The following is a 22,949-nucleotide window of genomic DNA, read 5'->3' as shown; positions in this document are numbered from 1 at the left end:
ATGCATGGCAATAACCTTCATTTGTATGCCACAGCCATGTACGTAAAGTAACATGCAACACACGGTCATGTATGTAAATTTTAACATGCAGTGCACAGTCATGTGTAAATTAACATGCAAAGCACTATGCTAGTATTGTGATAGTACAGAAATTCAGAAACCAGTAACATAATTAAACCAACATGTTTAAAACGTGTACCTTATAAGCACAAAGGAAACTCAATGCAAAGATTAAAATGAATAAAATTAATCATAAAACATCAATATAGTTAGCTTACTTCCTTTAAACCCTCAGTTTTTCACAATGCCTTGTCAAGACGTATCTCCCTTGTGAAGGTGAGCCAAAGGAACATCTCCCCTTATAAATTATTGTAGATTTAAAGGGCTATAGGTCTTTACCCTATTTCTGAAAAGAGGAATAGCTTATTTCTAATGGCTTGTTTCAAGGCTATAAATGCTAGTTCTATGTACATATTACAAATTAGTATTTGTTTCATACTTTATCACATAGTAGTTCATTTGAGCAACCACTTATAGAATTTAATGAAACAAACTTTTTGACCATAAGGAGTGTTTACTGCATTATTTGGAAACAAAGAATACTATTACTGGGGTAATATTAGAAGGTAACTTTTTTATATTAGATCTATGAAGTCTCATTAATATATATATATATATTACATAAACATAGATTTGGAGATAGTGTGTGTAAGGATTATGAATTAATGATCTGGTCATGGTGGAAATTGTATATATTCAGTACTTATATGTGAAGCTGATTATAGTTAAAATGAAGAAAACTTCTTGGTGAAGAATCCATTATTTTACCTAGTCATTAATAAATAAAAGTGGTGGAGAATTTCACTGGATTAAGAGTATAAAATTTTAATCAGCTAAGGAAACAAAATAAAAGTGGACAAACATGCTGTTGTTATGATGATGACATGATTATACTTTTTTCTCTGTTATCGCCCTCCAATCTCATGGTTTTTTGGACTTGTATTTCTATTTCCACCAGAAACCATGAAAAGGTTAACATGATTACCCTACTTTCTCTCCATTATTGCATGAGTAATAAAATAAGCAAGGCAGATTTTAAATTCTCATATGATAGTAAAAAAAAAAAAAACCTTCTCAACACGGTAATAAACTGAATATTGAACATAAAGAGATGATGATGAAGTACATTTGGTAAAATATTAAAAGCAGGGAATAAAGCTGTAGAGTGCACAGAAATTATTTGTACTTTTCTTATCTATTTTCTGTGTGTGGGCTTATACCCAATAAAATAAGAGTATATGTGAATGAAAACTAAAATCTCTTTTAGGTAACCTAAAAGTAAATGAATACACCACCAATATATTAGATAACTTCAAAATATTAAATATACTTTAAAGACTTCTAATGCTGTTTCTGCAAGACAGAAAATAAGCACAGAAAGAAAGTTGAAAATACAAGAAGAAATGTTGAATAAAGAGAGTGGTAAGCTTGTGCATGTATCCACACACAGCCTTTGTGAAACAACAAAAATACCTAATGAGGGGAGAAAGATGGTCATGAAAACAAATGTAATAGTAATTGAAATAAATATAAATGCATTTATTTTCCATTCAAGGACTAAAAAAAAAACCCTGAAATCCAGACTTGTGATATAAAAACAAAAGCATGGTAAAATTGGTAGTCAGAGGATAGAAAATCAGATAGGGTAAATATTAGCCACGGGAAAGCTGGCACATCTATAATAATATCAGATAGCATATTCTCTAAGGTATAGGGCAGTAGGTAGAACTGAAAAGATCATAAAAGAATGATAAATGATTCAATTTATAGAAATGATTCTAAAGTTTGATATCACTAAAACTTGCCATCAAAATATAGAGAGCAGAATGATAGATATATAACAAGTCAACAAATACATCACTTCAAGGAAAAGACATTATCTTCACATAGACATAAAACTTCAAACAAAACTTGACTATGTAGAGAGACCATAAAGCAAGAATCAGAAAAATCAAGGCATTATCAAGCAGGAATAAAGCATCAATTGTGTAAAAAAAAATTAGATTTGGAATTACAAGAGCATGCAACACACTAGAAATCTGTAAACACTGACAGTAATGAATTAAACAATTTAAGACACAGAAAGAACAATAGAATAAACTCAAGCAGAGGAGCAAAAATTACAGTAACAACAAAAATTAATGAAATCGTAAACAAAGATACGAAAGATTAACAAAACTAAAGACCAATTCTGATGTATTTTATATGTGCATGTTCAATCTGCTCTTATGACAAGATTTTCAAAACTTTTTCATTTAAACATATATCCATAAATGTTTGTTATATTTTTTCCATTTTAAAATTTACACAAAAAAAAACTTTGTGAGGCCCATCTTGTTTTACTTAGTTTTTTGACATAAAATGTTACTCTGAGGCCTATTTGATTAATATATATAGTGGTTTAGCTTACACCCTTTAACAATTAAGCCTAGAGTGCACAGGCTAAATTTTATTCATTCATCCCCGTTTTGATCTCTATTGACAATATTTCAATGAACATCCAAGATTTTCCTGTAAATCTGTGTTAGAAGGATCTGTGTTATTAACTTCAAAGAAGTGATATACCATCTTCCATAAATGTTGTGGAATTATTTATATGGTATTGCTCAAGAAAATCTAATACTCTTCCTTCATAATAATAATAGTAATAACCACTAGGCTGCTGCTTAGTGTTCCTGTAAAAGGAAGACTTGAGAAGTATTCAGGGTTTTCTATTTTATTCAATTGGTATAATCGCTTCTATAATCCCTTGAATTATAACCCTTTATGAAAAGACTTTCAAGTTAAATAAGACAATATTATACAGCTTTACTGACCTTGACTTTTAGAAACTTTAGTTCTAATTAGCTTGCTATGACACCGATTGTGACTGGTGTGTGTATGAATAATCTACTACATGCAGGTTATACAAATATGGACAAGTGTGTGGATCCACTGTCTTAGCAAAATGCATCCTGATAAATGCTGACTGATAGGTGGTGTTCAGCTATCATACAAATCTATTCCCACTTGGTCAAAAATTTTTAACACTGATGTTTCTTGTAACAGGCACAGGTAAACCTAAGGTATAATGACCATAAAATTTGTTAGGCAAGGGCCTCCCTGGTGGCTTAGGGATTAAGTCTCAGTGCTACCACTGCCAAGGCCTGAGTTCAATCCTGGCCAGGGTGCTAACCACATGACCCAGCAGTGGATTTCAGGGTGCTATCCTCAGCAGTGGATTTCAGTAGATCCAGCTGTTCTGCTCCCTACTCTGTCCCTGGTGAATCCTCTTACCCTCAGTACCTGTGCCTGCACCCAGTTCTTCTATACAAAAAAAAAAATCTTTAAAAAAAACAACTGTTAGCTGACCTCCCTGGTGGCGCAGGTGGTTGAGCGCAGTGCTGTGAGGCTGTCCGCAGACTCTGCAGTGCTGGTTGGATCCCAGCCAGCCTTGGAGCAACCCACATGTTGAGAAGACCTCTCCTGTCTTGCCCGCTGCTCCCCTCAGCAGTGTATTTTGTCAGTCTGCCTGTTCTGTTCCCTGCTCTGTCTCTGGTGAATCCTCTCACCCTCCCTCACATCTGGTCTGTACCCTGGCTCTTGTATAAATAAAAATAAAATCTTTAAAAAAAAAAGTTAGCTAAAACAGGATACTTCTGAGAGAGAATAAGAGAGACCTCAAGAATAACTAGGACCTGATTTATATAGGAAAGACAAACACTGGATGATGTCACTTATGGGTGGACTATTGAAAATAAATCAAAGGGACAGATAAAGCCAACTAGAAACTAGCTTTTGAAAGCTGCCTGTGGAATGAGGGCAACCAGAGGGGGAGAATGGAGGTGGGGGGAGGGGATGAGAACAAAGAAAGGAAGGGAGCACCATGGTCTGTGATGGCGGATTAGGAGGTTTTGGTGGTGGGTGCTCTATGACAATAGTGTCTTTTTTTTAAGATTTATTTTATTTATACAAAAACTGGGGTACAGACCAGAGGCACAGGAGGGTGAGAGGATTCACCAGAGACAGAGCAGGGAAAGGAACAGGCAGAAGGACCAAAATACACTGCTGAAGGGAGCAGCGGGTAGGACAGGAGAGGTCTGCCTCGCCATGTGGGTATCTCCCCAGCCAGCCAGGAATCAAACCTGCGTTGCAGAGGCTACAGACAGCTTCACAGCACTGCGCTCAACCTGCTGCATCACAGGGGAGGTCCAATGACAACAATGTCTATTATAGTAACAACAATGTAAACCAACATTAACTCAATAAAAAAAATAAAAAGAAATAAATTTTAAAAAGAAACGAATTAATCAGGGCTTGTCCTTAGGGAATTCCTATGTCAAATAACTATTAGTTTTAATAGCAAAAATATACTGTTAATTGCTATAAAGTTGGTAGGTGCTAATCCCCGGCAGGTAGTATGCTTGTCCTTTACAGAACTGGAGGGACAGCTGTCCTTCCAATATATCATGATTGTTAAGAAAGTGACATTTGTCAAAATGAGCAAGAACCTGCTGCCATTGAAGGTGCTCTAAGCAAGAATATAAAACAAATCATTCTAGTTCGTTAAGAACCAGATGGAAGATGACAATTAAGGAAAGGAATCTTTTTTCCTTAATTTCTCACTCACATTTTACACCGTATTTCTTACTGGCCAGAAATTGCTCTGGCAGAACTCAGGGTGTTTTTTTTTTTTTTTCCTGAAAACTCTGTACCTTAAATTTTTTTGAATGAACATAACTACAAATAACCTCACATACTCCCATTTGTGTACCTGACTTAATTTTTCATGTAGGTTCCCCCTTAACACATTTAGCCTTCATTTTGCCCTTTCCCTGGTAAATTATTTTGAGTAAGAAAATGTGGGTATGTATTGAAAATCGCTACCTTCTGGGACATGTTCTGTGCCTAAGGATGCTAAGGTGAAACTGAGTTCCTAGTAGGCATAGACGAGTTCCCTACAAAATCTGGGCAATTTATGCCATTTTTTAAAACTATATTTCAATATAGGTCACAGCATGAAGAGTTTGTCTATGCCAGTTTTTTACATTTTTCCTAGAAAAATTTGAGATAATACCAATACAAAGTAAAATAACCCATTTAAATATATTCAATAATCAGACTTCCTGTAAGCCAGGATAGAACTGAAATTCTCCAGGTTCTGTATTTAAAGTGTATTTACTAAAATGACAGACATTTCATATAAATGTCTGAGACTGGAAAATGCCAAATATTTTCCTTGTGAATTAATACCCCAGTTAGGCACTGATATGTTGGTATATACTGATATAGTTTATATGCCAAATCTTGTTCATGTACAGTTCATGAATAGATTCAGTATTTTAGTACAAAGACTTTAAATATCAAGTTCAGTTGAGTTCTGATATCACACTTCTCTTGAATTCTTCCTGCAAGATAAAGTTGTTCATCTAAAAAGCACAGTCTGTCTCTAGCAGATGCATGCCATAAAAAAAAATCACTTAAATTTTCCTCTTTTAATTCTCCCATGGTAGCATGTATGAATTCATGTGTACTACAATAAAGATCCAAGCTAATAAAATGGGTGATAAATTTATTATTGCAATAATTGCAATGCTGCTCATTTCTATGTACTCAGTATTGGCTATTGTCCTGTTTTATTTGAACCACAGTTCTGATTTTGGACAAATAACTACCTGCAAGAAATAATTCTCTCATTTTTGCTCTTTCTCCATTCAGTTAACAGGAAAAAACAAGATTATGTGTGCAAAATTCTTATAAAAACAAAAGTGTCAATAGAGAATAGATTTTTGGACTTTAGAAGATAAAATATTTGGGATTATTAACAGTGAAATATTGTGACTTTGATTAAGAATGGCTTGGTTGATTTGAAAGTCATCTCCTAGATCTTTATTCTCGGGTTGTATGCAACTTGAAAATATCTTACGTTAAAACTGCTGCCTAACTTGTCACCTGGTTTCCTTCCAATGCACAGAACTAGAAGCCTTTTAAACAAATGGATCATGTGCACCATCTGTCCATTTTTGTGTTGCATAGTAAATTTCATATTAAAATGCCTTTTCTCCACACTAGAATACAAGAAATTTGCTCTTTCTTGGTCTGACATATAATGCAGCCTTTAATAGAAATTGGTGGCTAGAGTTGTATAAAATATTGTAACATTTAAATGATAAATTCATATAAAAATCACAAAATCTGAGACCATGAGGGATTGCAAATATGTCTGAGGTAGATTTTCAACTTAATATTTAGATGTCTGCCTTTTTCTAACTGCAACTTGAACTACGTGTGTGAAATACAATTGCAAATTCTAAATTTTGTAAGATATCTTTAAAATAAACATGCTATAAATATGCTATGTAAGATATTGTTAAGATAAATATGCATATTTTCTATCATTTTTGAATATAAATACATGTAAATTCTTCCAGCTTTTTAAAATCTAAGCTCTTTTAGAAAGGTATATTATCATAGGTAGCCATTTATAATTTGGTGACCATGGATAATATAAACTTGACAATAACCATGAAACAGGTAAGGAAAAAATTACCTACTACTGTTTTTATCCTAATCTATTATAAATGTGTAAATTCACAGAAAAGGGAGTACAAGACCAGAATATGACAGATTTATATGCCTTGAGTACATAGGCCAACGCAATGCATAGGGGGACAGATTGATACATCTCAGTTATAAATACATTATTGCTCCATCTAAAGGTGTTCTTGGTGCCTTTTCCAAAGAAACAAGCTGCAGGTTGGAGAACTTACATAACTTCTCAAAATAATACTACATGGAACTTCTTGTTTTTACACATTTAGGCCTATTTATGCATTTTGCTTACATAGAATCACTTACAAACACCTAATAAATCACTTTTACAGGCACAAATACCATGATCCATGACCTCAGAGCAAAATTAAATATACCTGTTATCAGCAAAATACATCGCTGGCAGAAAACCATCAATAACTACTTATAGAATTAATTAAAAACTAATTTGAAGGAAATTGATTCTGTCAAATATTTATATATTTTATTTTATCAAGTTTTGTTGTGCATGGGCCAAAGAAGATTTGTATATTAAAAAGGCGTTTCTCTTTCAGAGATTGATCTATAAAATATTATCTAAAAAATCACATTTTAATACACTAGAGATTATATAGTTTTCCTTTGAACATCATTTTGACCTTAATGATATAGCTAAATATTTTACTCAGCCAGGATTATATACTTTGTATTTATAATTGCTAAAACATGCCACTTCTAGAATTATGACACATAATTCATTACACACAGGCTTTACTTTAGAATGAATGGATGTTGGCCGTCATCCGAATTTATGCTTCCCAAAAGACTGGCTCACTCGCTCTAGGTAGACACAGAGTGAAATTCACTCTTGATGAATTCAGATTCTCTGGCAAGAGTTGCATCTCCACTAATTAATTAAAATGGAAATTAAAGAATCCTGGATAAAAACGACTTTCTAATTGAAATAAGGAAGTTTAAATTCAAAAACTACTTCCTCTGAAGAGAATTGGTGATGTCAATCTACCAAATCACTGACTATAGTGCTGAAAGGACACAACTGAAAACAGTCCTACAATTTAGCCAGTGTGTGAACACAATGTCCACACATAGGCCACTATGAGATTCCTTCCAGAACTTTCACTTCCTTTGTTTTTAATTATCTTAAGTTTATGTCTTCCTAATTCTAAGTGCCACTTGCCTGCCTCTGAGACTTCCCTAAGTCTATATTTTCAATGTCCACTTTCAGAGTACATCTAGTAATTTAGAACTTTAGGGAATCAACGTTTTTTCCAAACATTTCCTAGCTCTAGGACACATGTGTGCCAATAATTTGGACTGAATTCAGATAGTTTTTTAAAAAAACACTTAAGTTCAAAATTACAGGGTGTGCCTTGTCTGTTTCTTTACTAATGTGATATTTTCATCAAATATGTATAATGCAAATTTCTTCAAAGTATGATGTCAACAATCTACTACAAGTCTATACTTATAAGATGGCAATTATGTTCATTCCAACACTTTCTCCCGTAAGCCATTCCTTAAGTTACTTCAAATCAACAATGGGAAGCTACTTCTGCATTTTCTTTTAGAATCTTCATAAAATTAATCACAAATACAAAACTATGCTTCTAAATTCTTGTTAAAAGTCATTTTGAGAATATATTCATACTCAAGGTTAGCGTCTGGTCAATGCAGTAAATCAGTTAGGCAGATAGGTCTAGCAACAGTAGCAAAACATTTGCAATTTATACCATATGGCTTTCAGCCTAGTAGGTCCATCTCACTACATTTTCATTGTCTCCAGGGAAATCAGCCTGTTTGGAGGTCATGAATGTTAATTTGAAGGCTCTAGGACAATGACAAGAAGTTCACAGCATGCCAACACAAGTCATACCTCCAGCTGAGTGGTAAACCCCTTTCATCAGTGGAGAAGGAATTGTTCATTTTGAGCCTGTGCTTTGCTACAAGGACAAGGGCACAGACAGAGCTACCACTGCTGCCTTCACAGAGAAGGCTGTATTAGACATTCAGTCCTGACAATTCCATTTTGAAACAACCCTCTGGTCCCTTTATAATTATAAAATCCAAATTCCTCTCCATTGTCTCCCTGAATGACCCAACCTGGTACCTCTCTCCCTTGAGTTCATACAGTCCCAAGTATGCCAGATTTGTAAGTTGACATCTTATTAATTTTAAATTCACTTTTATGGAAATGTTCTCAAATGCGCAAGTGCCTATGATGTCCAACTCATATAACTCAATTTCCAATGTGGTTTTGAATGTTAGTGAAAAATTACAACACATGTAAAGGACAGAGGAGAAATTAGTCGTTTCTGACTAGCAAGAGAAACATGTAAAAACTAAACCTTCTTTTCAACAAGTAAACTAATTTTCAGTAAAGAATTAAGTGAGTGACTACCTTATGAAGAACAAATACAATGCAGAGTCAAAAATCAAAATGTTAGAAGTAAATTTCCTTCTATTGACTGGTGATAGATAGGATATGGTAAGATACATCTATAGAGGTGTAAACCTATACCCTTAAAACATATACAGTATTGTAAACCAATGTTGCCTCAATAAATGTAATTTTAAAAATATTCCTGAACTTTTCTGGAATACAAAAAGCCATCATCCAGCATTATTACCCATTTTCATTTTCCAAACTGTTTGAGAGAAGATTTCTTTCAATATTATTCATAAATAGAAATGAGGAAGCCATACAAAATGAGATTATGTTTTGTTCTTGAGATTTCTGAGACCCAATATTCTTAAATAAACAAACTATTCTTTTAATGGTCCACAAATTTTCTTTGCTATTCAGAAAATTTTTAAAAATATAAGACAACTAGGGCCTCCCCGGTGGCTCAGCGGTTGAGCGCTGGGTAACGAAGCTCCCACGGCCTCTGAGGTGCCGGATCGATCCCCGGCTGCTCCCCGGCCACCGCAGGAGGGTCCCACATGGCACGCAGACCTCTCCTGCCGCCCGCTGTTCCCCTCAGCAGTGTACTTCGGTCCTTCTGCCTGCTCTGCTCCCTGCTCTGGCTCTGGTGAATTCTCTCACCCTCCCGCGCTTCTGACTGTACCCAGTGCATGTATAAACAAAAAACAAACAAATAAAACATGCCTCTATTAAAAAAAAAAAAATTTTAAAAAAAAATATAAGACAACTTGAAGTTGGACATAAGTAAAGGGATGTTTTTAGGGCCACAAAAAATCTCTAGTATCTGAGTGAGAAGGAAAGTACATTCGACAGTGAAAGACCGGTGAAAAGAAAATAGTAACCATAACATTATACAGAACTGATGATCAAATATTGAACATCCTGAATTTTACTGTTCTTTCTCATTTCATTCCCTATTAGTCAAGGGTAAAGACAAAATGAGCATGCCCAGATATGGGCAATTAGTTGCAGAGGAGCACAAGGCAACTTTGTTAGGTGATGGGCATTTTTTGTATTTCCACTGAAGTAGCTGTTACATTACTATAAACATCTGTCAAATTTTATTTATTTATTTATTTTTAAAGATTTATTTATTTATTTATTTATTTATTTATTTATACAAGCACTGAGTACATCAGAAGCGTGGGAGGGTGAGAGAATTCACCAGAGCCAGAGCGGGGAACAGAACAGGCAGATAGACCGAAGTACACTGCTGAGGGGAGCAGCGGGCGGCAGGAGAGGTCTGCGCGCCATGTGGGACCCTCCTCTGGTGGCCGGGAGCAGCCGGGGAACGAACCAGTGCTGCAGAGGCTGGGGGCAGCTTCACAACCAAGTGCTCAACTGCTGCGCCACCGGGGAGGCCCTGTCAAAATTTATTAATGGGTATTTCTTCTACTTGATGTAGAAGAAAACATGTTTGGTAGCTTTCTGAATTAAATATATCTGGAAATGTATTGCATGTCATGCTAACAAGGAAGAATACAAGAAGTCTCATGTTCTGTAAAGGGTATCCATTATGATTGGAGGTATACCTAAAGTATAAAATCAGAAATGTACAATCTGAACAAATGCTTGAAAATTTTATGCTATATATCATTGATTGGGGATGACTTGTTGCTCACGTTTTGTTGTATATAACCTCAAAGAAGCACCTGAAAATTTCTACACCCTTCACAAGAATCTGATTATTTTTTCATGCTAGGGATGACATTGTGGTTGCTGTAAGTATAATAGGTGGTGGTGTTATCGTTAGTACTAAGTCTTTGTTATTTATCCCAAGCTGTATTATAAGAAGTCAAATCATCTCATCCATATAACAACTGTGCTTTCCTATAAAAACCTAATTGATTATTAAAAGTAAAAGCATGGATTATGTCACTGTGAATAGAAACTAGTACTAACCATAAATGCTGAGTGGCAATTATAAAAGTTATTGACCTATTGCATTTTCTTAGTGTACTTGTTGAAAAGAAGTTTTGGTTTTTACATATTTCTTTTGTCAGTCAGGAATGACAAATTTCTCCTATGTCCTTTACAAGTGTTGTAATTTTTCACTGGCATTCAAAAACTCAGGAAAATGCATTGGAAATTGAGTTAACAATGTTATAAACCAATTATCTCTCAATTTAATTGGGGAGAGCTTAAAGTTCAATGCACCTTTAAAGAAGTGGGTCATGAATAGACCCGACCCACAGAATATTTGCAGACATTTGACAAATTAGTTATTTCCTCTTTGCATAGATATCCCTAATTCAGGCTGCAGGGACTCATGTTTCTAAATCTGGAAGAAAATTGAATCATGAGATATTTTTTAAGATGAGTCATTTTGCAAGTAATTTATCACTTAAATTTAAGCTCTCCCCAATTAAATTCAGAGATAATTGGCATGTTGTGTTTATTATATTGTTTATAAAAAAATAAATGTTCTTGCAAGGGAAATTAAAGATTTTCCCACAGGAATTCAAGGGTTGTAAGCCTGACTTCATAGTGTAATTTTATTAAATGAAAAGAAATTTTCATTGAAATGTCTCAAATTATTGTGCCCTTTTCAGAGCTACTTCTTTTTGCAGTATGAACTGTCTGGATACCTGTCTGATATAAACAATAAGGAACTAAAAGAGTCTTTCTTTGTATCCCTGCATGGAATATAAAATTGTGAACAACAGTACATCAGTGGCAGTGCAGGGGTTAAGTCTTGCGCTATCAAGCTATCAATAGCTACTCTAACAGCCACTCTGATCTGATTTCAATCCCTGGCCAGGGAGCTAAACCACATGGTACAGCAGACTTCTTCTGTCTCGCCAGCTGCTCCCCTCAGTAGTGTATTTCAGTAGATCTGCCTGTTCTGCCACCCACTCTGCCTCTGGTGAATCCTCCCCCTCACATATACTATTCTATATACTATTGCCCCTGTACCTCTGGCCTACCCCCTAGTTCTTGTATAGTGTGCTGATTTGATTACCAGAGGGCACAGTATGGATTGTCAGGAGCATAATCATAGAAACAGAATTATTGCCTGGAAAACAATGAAGACTTGCAAGCATCTGAGGACAGAGTCTGTGCAGGAAGAAAATGGGGAAATGGTGAGCTGCGCGGTGATCTACAAACCTGTTGTATAGTGGCTGAAGTGCTTCATCACAACCTCAAGAAAGTCAGGATATGGTACTCCATAGAAAGCCAGAGGCCATAGTGTCTCCTGGTGTTTCATTTCTGTTTTAAATATTAATGTCTGTATTGATTTCCTGGTGCTGCCAGAATGAAGCACCACAAGCTGGGTGGCTTAACTAACAGAAATGTCACACAATTCTGGAGAAAAATTTATCAAGAGATTGAGGGTTAGTTTGTACTAAAAGGAAAAATCTGTTCCATGACTCTCCCATAGCTTTCTCGGGAAATTCTCAATTTGTAGATGACGATTCCCCTGTATCATATTAATGTTTACATAGGGAATTTAAAATGGAAAGTGATCAAAGTAAAAAATTCAACTCTTTTTTTATGGAACTCTTAGTGACTTTTTAATTATTTTTTAATGAAGTACCAGTATTTTATATCCTTATTTTTTCCGCAATATAAAATGTGTCTGTCCTCAGGTGGGATCACCACAGTTCTCCCACCACCAATGCACCCATAATCCTCCACTGTGATCCCTTGTGCTCTGTCTGCCCTGTTTTCTCTCCTCCTCCCTCCTCCTGGATGCCTCAGATATATGATCAGTTTTCATGGGTAGGTTTTCAAGTTTGTCTTTGACTGATCCTTGGTTTGGTTTGTCTATATACCACATATAAATGATACCATATGATATTTATCTTTCTCCTTCTAGATAATCATTTAGGATAATCTTCTATCTTATATTAATATTTTTGATCATCTCTTGTCTCAAAAGTAGGACATACTAAAGAATAAAGACTGTGCTTTAGTATTTTCATCCCAAAACTAACTTATGTTGTTGTATTTACTTTGAACTTATTTTGTTGCTGACTGACTAAAGTACAACTAAATCAAGGATTTTTTGTACATTATTCTCATTTTTTTCTTTACATTTCAAATATCTTACAACTTTTTCAGTTGTACCTCAAGTTAAAAAAAATTCCAAGAATCTTCAAGACACTTAGCTGGTGTACTGCAGCAAATCTTAGGGATATTGCACAGCACCTAAGCACAAAGAAAATGTTCAAAACAAAAGACCATAGTTTGGCTCTTGGTTCTGAAACCAGCTATTTAACCTAGATAAATCACTAATTCACACCAGAGACTAACTGACCACAAAAAAGTCAATGAGATCAGTCTACTCCATTTTAAAGTGGCTCCCTAATAGAAGCGTATGTAAGGTAAAATGTCCTTACTGCCCCTAGTGAGGAAAATAGAGCAAAATAGATTAAATCATTATGGATCCCTAAAACATAAGCTATGATCATGCCATAAAAATATAATACCAGCTCTCTGACAAGTTGGGAAATTAGTTTTTCCTTTCTTTCAGTGTCCTTACCACTTTGTGAGACTGAAAGGACATTTTGACAGGACATCCATTTGCAACATGGATTCACCCATGTTGAGGATTTTACACTGAGTAAAATAAACCAATTCAAAAAAAAAAAAAACAACTATGATCACATGTATGAGTTACCTAGAGAAGTAAAATCATAGGGAGTAGAATGGTGGTTTCCAGGGTCTTGGGGCAGAGAAGAGTGGGGAGTCATTGTTTAATGGGTAGAAAGTTTCAGTTTTGCCAAAAGGAAAGAGTTCTGGAGATAGTGATGACAGTTACACAGAATATGAGTGCACTTAGTACTATTGAACTGCACACTTAAAAATGGGTAAGATAAATTTTATGTCTATGCATATTTTGCCAAGTAAAATACTTCAAAAATAGATTTCACATGTAGAGAGTGTTGCATAGTTATCATCCTTGTGTCCATTTGCTATTAGCTGTACTAGTTCTTTTGTCATCACAAGCAGGAGAGAATTGTGATAAGAAAAGGAATAGGAAAGTTCATCAAGTAGAGTCTAAGAATTTCATAAAAGTTACTGTCAAGACAGTGTATGTAAGGTAAAATGTCCATGGCTTATTATATGAGTAATATTTTTTCATCACAGTATATATTTAACATTCTATTGGTGTTTTGAAACAAAATTAAAATGACCTCTGTGTGTACAGGTATTTTACATCATTGAAATAAAGATCTCCAAGGAAATACACAGATAATACAGGGATTAGATGTCTTTAGTAATCCTGAGCCTTGCTTAATTTAGCCAGTATTACATTTATGTTTCAAGTGTCATGTTTGTAAAATAAATCAATACAATCTATAAAACACACAACTAATTAAGCCAAAATCACTGCAGATAACCAAATTCTTCCAGTTTTCTTAGAAAGAAAGGCAGTATTTTATGATGATCAGGCATAGACTCCAGTCAGATTGCGGGGGCTGGAAGCCCAGCTGTGTGAATTGGCCAGTTAACTTCTCTCTGCCTCATAAAATTTCTTGGGAAATTGAATGTGTAAGTGCATGTACAATACAGACATACACGTGTACACAACAGTTCATAGCACATAGCAACCCAAAAATAGCTATTTTAAATTATTTTTTATTTTACCCTACTGAGCTATGTTAAATGAATTGTGCTCATCTCAGGGTAAATGACTGCAATATAAGAAAATTAAAACATGCAACAAATTTATTGAAAAATACTGTCTCTCACAGTACTGAGTATCTCAATGTTGTCAGCTCTCTCCAGCTAGTACTAGCTAACAGTATATTTTGAGATCCTAACCTATGATATAATCATCTTCTAATCATGTTTCCAAAAACTCAAATTAAGGAAAAATATACCTTGGGTTCCTTACAATTAAAAAATAAATAAAATCAGTATAATAGGCATTTCAGTTTTTCATACTAATTTTAAAAACTAGGGAGAAAGAGAAATCAATTCAATAATTGGTTTTATAAATCTATTCAAGCAATGAGATTTTAAAGAGTTTATTTGCATTTGCTCAGCAAACTACTGTTCCATTTACCTTGGAAGAAAGCACTATACCTATGCAATATTATAAAAATTTTGCAGTAGCCTTTATCAAAATGTATGAGAGTTCTAATTTTAATTATCAGTGGTATATCAAATGGTAGTTCAGTCATTTCCAGATGAACATAATCAAGGATCCCAAGACCAGAAGTTTTAAAGATGTATTACTATGTTTGGAAAAGTTCGTCAGAATTACTGTATTAGTGATCAAGGATCCAGCAGAATTACTGTCTAATCAGAGTAGCTGTGCCACAAATAATGCAGGATAATTGTTAGTAAGTTAATTAAATATTTGAGTTTTCTGTACTATTTGCAAGTATTGTTTTTTAGGTTACATCATTGTAACTCTCTTGATGCAGATAAAGAACAGACATAAGCTTTTTAATGAATTATTTACTAAATATTTACTATATTTACTAATTTAATGAATTATTTACCTCAAGATATGCAATGGAGCAAAGAAAGTTTGTTCAATAAATGGTGCTGGGACAACTGGGTTGCTACATGCAAAAGAATGAAGCTTGACTACTACCTCTCACCATGCACAAAAACCAACTCAAAATGGATTAAAGAACTAGGCATAAGACATGAAACCATAAAATATATAGAAGGAAATAGACGTGAAACACTATATCACATACACCTCAGTAACATCTTTAAAGACACATCACCCAAAGCAGTGATAGTGAAGGCAAAGATAAACAGCTGGGACTACATCAAATTAAAGAGCTTCAGTACAGCAAAAGAGAGAGACAATAACCAAAACAAAAAGACACCCCACCAATTGGGAGAAAATTTTTGCACACAAAATTAATGATAAAGGACTGATCACAAAAATTTACAAAGAGCTGAGGAGACTCAACAAAAACAAAATAAATAATCCAGTGAAAATATGGGCAGAAGGGCTAAAAGGAACTTCTCTGAAAAGGAAATGCAAATGGCCAACAGGCATATGAAAAAATGTTCAACATCACTTGTAATCAGGGAAATGCAAATCAAAACTACAATGAGATACCATCTCACACCAGTGAGAATGGCACATATTAAAAAAACTAACAACAACAAATGTAGGTGAGGATGTGCAGGAAATGGAACTCTCCTGCACGGCTGGTAGGAGTGCAAACTGGTCCAACCACCATGGAAAGCTGTGTGGAGATTCCTCAATCTGCTAAAGATCAAGCTTCCATATGATCCAGCAATTCCACTCCTAGGTATTTACCCAAAGGACACAGAATCATTAATTCAAAAGGGCACCTTCACACCTATGTTTATAGCAGCACTATTTACAATAGGTAAGCTATGGAAACAACCCAAATGCCCAAAAATAGATGACTGGATCAAGAAGATGTGGTATATATACACAATGGAATATTACTCAGCAATCAAAAAAGATAAACTCATGCAATTTGCTGCAACATGGATGGAGCAGGAAGGGACCACGCTAAGCAAAATAAGCCAGAAACAAAAAGAAAAATAACGAATGGTCTCACTCATAGCAGGAATTTAGAAAGCCTAAATAAGCAACCAGGAAAAAAAAAACCTAATTATAATAAAGTAAAAATCAAAATCAACAAACAACTATAAACCAGAGATACACTATGGGGGGAGGGGAGGAGAAGAGAGTAGGAACAAAACAAGGGGGGGTGGGAATTGTATGGGGAACTATAACCAATAGTAAAATGCATACATTGTGCAAAAATGAAAAATGATTTTATAAAATGTATAAAATAAAAAAATATTAAAATGAGGGCAGGAAGTGCACAAGGCACTATGGTGATGGTGCACGGGTGAATTGGTGGTTGAAATTCTATGGGGACTACACCTGAGAAAAGAAAGCAAACACTGTTAAAAAAAATGAACAATGATGTAAAAATATATATAAATAAATTAAATATTAAAAAAAAAGTCTCAACAAATTTGGAATGAAAAAAAAAGATATCAGGCCTCCCCTGATGGTGCAGCAGTTGAGCGCTGGGCTACGAAGCTGCCTGCAGCCTCTGCAGCACTGGTTGGATCCCCAGCCGCCGGTGAGGGTCCCACATGGCGGGCAGACCTCTCCTCCCACGCCCGCTGCTCCCCTCAGCAGTGTACTCCGTCAGTCTGCCTCTTCTGTTCCCCGCTCTAGCTCTGGTGAATTCTCTCACCCTCCCACGCTTCTGACTGTACCCAGTGCTTGTATAAATAAACACATAAATCTTAAAAAAAAAAAAAGATGTCTACCCCTGGGATGATTATTAATTTTAAAAAATTAGTTGGGGAATCTAGAGTGTGCATCAGTGGGATTGGTCAGTGCTTCAGTACAGCATGAAAGCTGTTATTATCATACCTGGTTTATCACAGACCTAGCATATGAAGAACACAATTCAAGGCACAAAGGACATCATGTCAAATATTAGATATTGTCAACTCAGTCCTGATTCTTCTCATTTTTCTCTTATTTTACAGTCTTCATTGCCATCTTTACACTACAGATAACCATACATGGCTACAAGTTTATCATAACTTTGCTTCAAAGCTAAAGAATTTTTTAGCTATTTTTGGGATGCTTTTACACATTTCGTTGTGCCAGTCTATAATATATACTTTCCTTTCAAAAAATGTGCTTTTTTAATATGTGCCAACTAGTAAAAATTGCCATCTGGTCATACTGAAAGCGGTTCTTCTCTCTTTTTCTTTTCACTTCACCCTCAGTCCACTCAGAATCAGATTCTTCACATAGTTCTAAAGCTTTGACCTAAGGTCAGCGTGAAGTAAAATATTGCACGTGTTGTTTATCTAAGTAAAAATGCTGACTCGTGTATACTCTACACTATTGTACACTTAAGCTTTCTTGTTAAATTAAAAATTGGAATCTAAAACATTGAGGGCAACCTTTTCCTGATTACTGATGATAAAATGATTTTGTTTGACTCAACTGTCTTTCTATTGCATTAGAAATGCACTGCAATATAACCTTCCTCACATCATAGGCACAAGCAGAGTATCCGATTTTAAACTGGAAAACATTTCAATCAAATTGCAGCTTAAATTAACTAATTCTATCATTTCTAGAATAACCATTGAATACTACTTATAGAAGGTCATAAGACATGCTTTTCTCTCCTAATCTTAAATTCTGAGGACTTACATAGGTACATTAAAATGCTCTTAAGCTGATTGGATTTGCTGGCAAGGTTGAAAGGTGACTAGCAGACAACTCCACAGTTGAGTATCAAAAGTGTGAGCAAACTTTTATATTCATCCTAGATAAAACACAATACCAGTAATTGCCATGCAAAGCACAAAGTGTGTTTGAATTTATAGAGGTAGGGTAGCAAAATACTAGGACCCATATTTCAGTACTGAAAGACTTGCCCTTTAAGAATTAAAAATAAGTTTACTTTATATGATCATTTGTTATGGTACTTATTTAATATTAATGTACGAGTGAATGTTTAACAATGAAAATAAATAATTTATATACTCTCTCACACATAGTAGGCATTTGATACCTAGAGCCTGGTGATTATTTGTGCATAATAAATAACATTTATTGAATACACACCATGGAACTAATGCTCTCTTTTAAGAATTATGTGTCATATATTTAATCTTCACAATGCCCTTGGGATGTAGACATCCAATTTTTCAATTGGAGAAACTGAGGAAGAAAACAGTTAAACATCTTCTAAGCCCTTCAGTTCCTAAGTGGCAGAGTGAGTATTAGAACACGATTGTTTGATTTTTCTGCCCAAGTTCTTCACCGCTATGACATGCTAGCTCTTGAAATGTTGCTGAAAGAAAAGGGTACTATTGTCAAAGATCTTACGTTCAACTGAAAATACTACAGCCTTATAGCAAATATAATATTCAGTAATTTTTTTTAAGATTTATTTATACAAGCACTGGGTACAGTCAGAAGCGCGGGAGGGTGAGAGAATTCACCAGAGCCAGAGTGGGGAGCGGAGCAGGCAGAAGGAGCAAAGCACACTGCTGAGGGGAGCAGCCGGCGGCAGGAGAGGTCTGCGCGCCATGTGGGACCCTCCTCGGGTGGCCGGGGAACAGCGGGGGAATGAACCGGTGCTGCAGAGGCTGCGAGCAGCTTCGCAACCCAGCGCTCAACCACTGCACCACCGGGGAGGCCCAATATTCAGTAATTAAAGTGGAGGTGAATATCAAATTATTTTCATAGAGTTGATCAGTCTACAATATAGATTTGTAACAGTCTGTCTCACTAATAATGTTTATTCCTATGCTTATCTCTTTAAAACAGAGAGACTATTAGAAGGAAAGCTACTATCGGTAAGAAATGAAGAATCAGTACAAGTATCTCCAGTGCACTCAGACATTTTCTTTTTATTAAGGTCAGAAATGCATATGTTCAGCCAGATTCAATCTGGGCGTAAGTGAATAGCAATGCTTTGAGTCTTCCAGTTTAGCATTGTAAATATTATATATAATTCATGTCGGTAGGTTTTTAGATGCAGGCTAGCATTGATAGCTTTCAGTAGAGAAACTTACCATGTATCATGTGAAAATAAAACACTCCTTCTTGATGATAGATACTGGTGCTTATACTATGCCCAAAATTAAAGATGAGGAAGATTCAAGACAAAATTTTTTCATCTACTTTTGTTATATCATGGTGTTTACAAGTTCAAGAGTAAATATGACATGCTTACTAAGCAGAAAGAAAACTAAAGAAATTGCATGCAGTTTCAAGCTATAAATCAAATCCAAACATTTTATGGAAGCTTTTAACAAAGGTTAATAGAATAAATAATAATCAGTAGACCTGGACACCCTAGAGGAAATTTAGAGCATTTTATTTTTTCAAGGAGTGATTTTATTCTGAATGTAGAAGAGGAGAGGGAGACCTATGTTCCACTTATTCTCAAAGTTGATTTATTTTATGCTTTCTGAGATTTCATTTGATAAGAGAAATGTAGCACTTCACAAAGACTTTAAGACTTAACAGTCTTAAATTTATGATAACAAAGACTTTGCCCTGTCATTTGGCATTTGGGAAAAGATAAAATGTTCCTTATTGATAAGATTTTTCATCTAGCTAACTATAAATATAAAAAAAATCTACAGCAATATTAGCCAGTTTTATATAGATTTTAAAATATGTCACATATTAATGTTTTTAATTATTATCACAATTTAGTATTTCTAAGATTTCAATGAGTATTATATGAAATGGAATTTCTTTTAAAACGTTTATAAAGCAAAATTATTAACTCAAGACAGGATTAAGTAACATGAATTTTGGATGTGAGATGAAAGGAAATCCACATCATTCTCTACAAATTTTCTACTTTAGAGGCAATTTTATGGTGAAGCACAAAATTGGACTTTCAGTGGTGAAACTGATACAGTATATCCATATGTTAATTATCTTATAATGCAATGTTTCTTAAATGATATTTTTAGATTTCTTGTTTTCTATTTAATATTTTATTATTATTATTTTATATGATTTTATATCATTTTTCATTTTTGCACAATGCATGCATGTTCATTTTGGTTATATTCCCCATACAATTCCCACCCACCTTATTTTGACTCTAATCCCTCCTCTCCTCCACCCCCCCCCCCAGTAGTGTGTCTCTGGTCTACAGTTGCTTGTTGATTTTTCCTTTATTATAATTAGTCTTTTTAAATAAAATTAAAAAATTAAAATGAATAATGAATAAAATTTAAAGTTGACTAAAAAATGTGTAGTTTTCAAAACTTAGAAAAGAAATGAAAAATGTGATCATGGTCATGGTTTGAATTTCATCAGATTCAAGCTCATAAGATTAAGAGGATATAGAAGTTGAAGGGAGGCGAGAAATTAGCACTGATTATTTTGGACACCCAAAAGGCAAGACATTTTTATACTTTATGCCCCCAGTCTTCATTTGACAACTCTAAAAATTATGTATAAGAAGAAAATTTTCACTCATTAGATCAGAGTGCACTGGAACCTGTCCTCAGAACTATTCTCCATTTCTAGACAATTACTAGAGCAATTTATACAGTCATGAACTTCTATCATTCACATTCTCTCCAAACCTGTCTCAAGCAGGGTCTTGGATCCTACCTCCTCCCTCTCTTTGTTCAAGTAAATTGTTCCAGCATTCCTCCTGTCTCTCTAGTGGATGTGATAATTAGCATATAACTAAATATACACAACCATTGTGAGCGCACACGTGTGTGTGTGTGTGTGTGTGTATTTCTCCAGGAAAAACAGTCTTACTCATCCTCCCACCTTCTCCAGTCACTGTCCAATACCTTTCCTTTCTTTACAAGATTTCTTCATAGTAGATCTCCATTCACAATTCCCTTCTTTCACTCTCATTATTTCAAGCCCATCGTTCCATGCTGCGTTCATTTCCCCCTTCCACTTAAGTTTATTTTATCATTGTCCCCAGATAACCATACCTAGTCAGTGTCATATTCAAGTCCTCGTATTACTTGTTTTATATGTAACAAATGACCTAACCCAGTTGATCGTATCCTTCTCCTTGAAATATTATATAAATATCACCTATTTGTTTCTTCTTGGGACATTTCTGCTCATCAACCTTAAAGATACTGTTGCTGATTTTCTGCATAGCCTTACGACTGTTTTTATGTGCAGTATATCAATATTTTCAAAAATTGGAACATATGTGATATAAGGCTATCATATTTGCTTTGCTTTTTACATTGTAGTCATCTTTCCAGAATGTTGGTATTAAGACAGTATCTTTAAACTGTCAAATTCAATGAGAAAATGTTAAAGTAATCATAATAATTTACTCATAACTTTCAGAATCTTTTTGGCTGTATACAAAATTGTCTCATTGCTTACTAAAACTCAAAGTAGGAAATAGTGGAAACAGTCAATAACAGACTATAATACATGATGTAATCCATCTTTGACATTTTTTATCTTTTTTATCTGTGAAGTTTCATGCTGACATGCATATGGCAATAGGATAACTCCATTCTTCAAATACTTTAATGCACATTTATTGAATTTAATTAAATTGAACAAGCATAAGTCTAGTCATTTCTTCAAGTAAACATAATTCCTTAGATTTTAAGTGACCCAAAAAATGGCTTCACCTGGTACAAAATAAGGTATATATAAAGAGTTGCTAGTGGCAGAACAATATTTTTAAGCATAGAGTAGAAGTTTCTACTTCTATGAGCTAGAGAAAAATCAATGGTAAGCAAAGTAAGTCAGAAGAAAGACGAACAGCAGATCACGTCACTAAAATGTGGAATAAAGAGAAACAAAACAAACTAATAACTAATCCTAGAAGTTTGACTGTGGAGTGGAGGATGCCAGAGGGAGAGTGAAGGGGACTCGATGGGCTATGATGGTAGAATATGGGTGCCTTGGAGGTGAGTGTGGGGTGGTGACATACATCTGAAGATGTGTGATCCTATATAACTGAATAACATGCAGCGTGGTAAACCAGTATTACTCCAATTTAAAAAAAAATAGATTGTTTCATCCAAGTGACTGAAAACCAGCTATACTGATGCAATGCAACACTTTTCCATGTAATGACTTCACAGGTTAAATATGCCCTAATAATGCTTTGAGATCACTAACAGACTGCATATATACCCTTTCTTCTCAAATCCATTGTTGAGCTATCTGTTTAGTGCATGTTTGGATCTCTCGTTATTTGTGGTCTGACCCTATTAGAGCCCATGAAGTATATATTATGTTGCTGGGCACTATTATAACACAGTGGTATCAGACAAGATTTAGTTTCATTCAATATATGATCTCAAATATATTCTCCCATTTAGTTGGGTGTCTGTTCGTTTTGGGCACTGTCTCATTCTCTGTCCAGAAACTTTCTAGTTTGATACAGTCCCAGTTGTTTATTTTCACTTTGGCTTTCCTTGCTTCTGGAGAGGAATCCACAGGTATTTCTGAAGTTTATGC

The sequence above is a fragment of the Talpa europaea genome, assembly GCF_964194135.1.
Source record: "Talpa europaea genome assembly, chromosome: 4".
NCBI classification, from domain to species: Eukaryota; Metazoa; Chordata; class Mammalia; order Eulipotyphla; family Talpidae; genus Talpa; species Talpa europaea.
This window is presented reverse-complemented; position numbering follows the sequence as displayed.